Below are 2,729 nucleotides of genomic sequence, written 5' to 3' on the forward strand. Positions count from 1 at the left end.
AACAGTGTCTTAGTTGTATTTAGACGGACATAAACAGCAGAATGAGGGCTTGTTTTTGTGTGAAAACACAGCTGCTAGTTAATCAGCAGAGTCTTCAGTCGTCCATCAACAGCCGGTGATGATCTGATCGACACTTTATTTAAGCACGATTTTATAAAATGATTTCTTATTATAATGGCACTCCGTTCATTCTGTGAAAACTAAATGTGATGTGATATTTGCATGTTTTCTGCAATATTGGATGTATTTTGACGTGTTTCACCTGTATGCCTGTTTTGTTGGTCTGTTTCTTGCGTGCATCCCTTATTTGCTTTTTGTTGAGTTATGTACTGCACAGGGCTGCCAACTCTCACGCATTGGCCGTGAGACACACGCATTTGACTGGTTTCACACGCCACACCCCCGATTTCTCACGCTGAAGTGTCAGCCCGGTCGGTCAGATTTCTGAAAGATGAGTTTATCTGTAGATCTACCTGTTGAGCCACTCGTGATTGATTAGTTGTGCTTTCAGAGACTGTGAGGGGTTCAAGAGCGCTCCCTGTCTGTGGACGTTTCGAATTGTCGCAAACTGAGAACATTTTTTTCCCGAGCCATCCCAGGTGCATTTCCCCGGCTTCAGGTATGAGCTCTGAGTATCACAGACCCGTCCGGCGCTTCGTGTCCACTCTCTCTGTAAAGATAGAGGTGAGCAGCGCGGCTGGTAGTGCAGCAACTTCAGTTCATGTTATTGGACTCGCTCTGGGGGGGGGGGGGGCATGTGACGCGTTGCATCCGTGTAGTCCTCCGATGAAGAGCAGCGTACGGACACCTCTAAACTCTGTCAGAGACCAGAGACCCAAATGGGCCTCTGAGTCTGTGTGACGGTCTGAATGAGATCCACCATATCAGCGGAGCAATGACATGCACAGCAGACTATATTACACCATATACTATATTATACTATATATACTATATTACAACTCTCCAAATCTCGGACAACAGAGATGGGAGGAGTTATATTCTAAATGTGCACAAAGTTGTAAACATGAGCAGAAATCTGATGAAACACATCTATACTATATATACGTTGGGCCACTGTTGTGCTTCTCTAACCTCGGTGCATCTCTAAATGTAACTGTAAATAATTAATTTGATGTTTTATAAAATGAACAAATAGTCTTTATTTTCCCAAAAAGTAAAAACAGTAAGTGGGGCACAGAGGACGAGGGCCAGACATTACTGAACCTCGGCACAAAGGTTAAAGGATTAGAACTTATGTAACTCAGTGGTTCTTATTCTTTAGAATTTCAGTGGTCTTAGTTGATCCCTCAACATTAATTTAACTTTGGGTCCCTGGTCCCTACACCAGGGACCCCTGGACCTGGTCCCTACACCAGGGACCCCTGGACCTGTTCCCCACAGACACAAATCTTCTCAGCTGTTGCTGACATATGCCACTGTCTCTTCATGTGGCTCATTGTCTGGGTCAGTTGTTATATCAGAAGAAGTTAATAATGTAAATGCTGAATGCCCTAATACCTATTGATACTACAACAATGCAAAGGCTCTTTGCTCTTTTTTGAAAAAAAACTCTCCAGAAAGTGCCATTTAATGGTTTATTTTTCAATTTTTTTCCTGGGGGAGCATACCCCCCAGACCCCCCTAGGGAGATCCCCATCCCCCCACATATAACAAATCCCAATTTAAACCCCGAAGGATAAAGACGCAAAGAAATTGCTTTGTACACGGCAAAATATGGGTTTGCCCCCCCAAATCTCACTCCAAGGTTGGGGGAAAAGTTGGCAGCCCTGCAAACATAACAAATAACAATTCACGGTTGTAATAAATTACTAACCCGCTTTTTTATGTTTGTGTTTTCTTTCACAGCAATGCCCCTCTGTCTTTCTATATTTGTGACAAGGGTTCAACCTGAGGGACCGGCATCCATGATTCTTCAGCCTGGAGATGAAATCATTCAGGTATTCTGCTAATATAACGAAGCTCTCGTCAAAGTTTTCCGTTATTATTTCAAGGTTTTAGTGGATTTACTCCACTTAACCAAACAAATCTGTCTCTTCTCACAGGCAAATGGCTACAGCTTTGTGAATATAGATCATGGGTATGCATTCCTCCTGAAGACGTTTCTGAACATGTGGATTTGACTATCATCAAGAAGCGCAAGCATAGACTCAACTAAGACCTCTAAGAAGAGGACATGAAAAAGAGACGAACAGAGCATTTTTGTTGACTCTCATATTTTTTATACACTGAGGAGACTGACCTGTTATCTGTCGGGACTATTTATAGAAGAGATCTCCGTAGCCTTGATTAAACAGGAAAACCACTGAATGAAGTGGATCAAAGTGAGACGGCGGCAAACCTCTGCAAGTACGGTCCTCAGAAGGCCATCACTGTGGTATATATATTTTTATACAAAGAAGCTGAAGATGTACCTGCTCTGACGCAAATGATTACTGTGGTCTCTGTACAGATCCTTTTTTTTTTTTTTTTTTTTGTCCCAAACTCATAATTCTTTAAAATACATAGATTAGGTTGTAATCCTGCAGATGACTGACATGTTGACCACTTGGGGACAGAGCTCCCTCTCTTCTGTCATTCAATTGGTCTTTTTTTATTCTTTTTTAAACATATTGTTTTTAGATGTTGAAACCATTTTCTGGTCTGCCGTGCTTCATATTTGAGGACATGTTTATGCTTTTCATGTGGAGACGAATGTAGGTCAATGGAGG

This window comes from Etheostoma spectabile, chromosome 6, assembly GCF_008692095.1.
Source record: "Etheostoma spectabile isolate EspeVRDwgs_2016 chromosome 6, UIUC_Espe_1.0, whole genome shotgun sequence".
Lineage (NCBI taxonomy): Eukaryota > Metazoa > Chordata > Actinopteri > Perciformes > Percidae > Etheostoma > Etheostoma spectabile.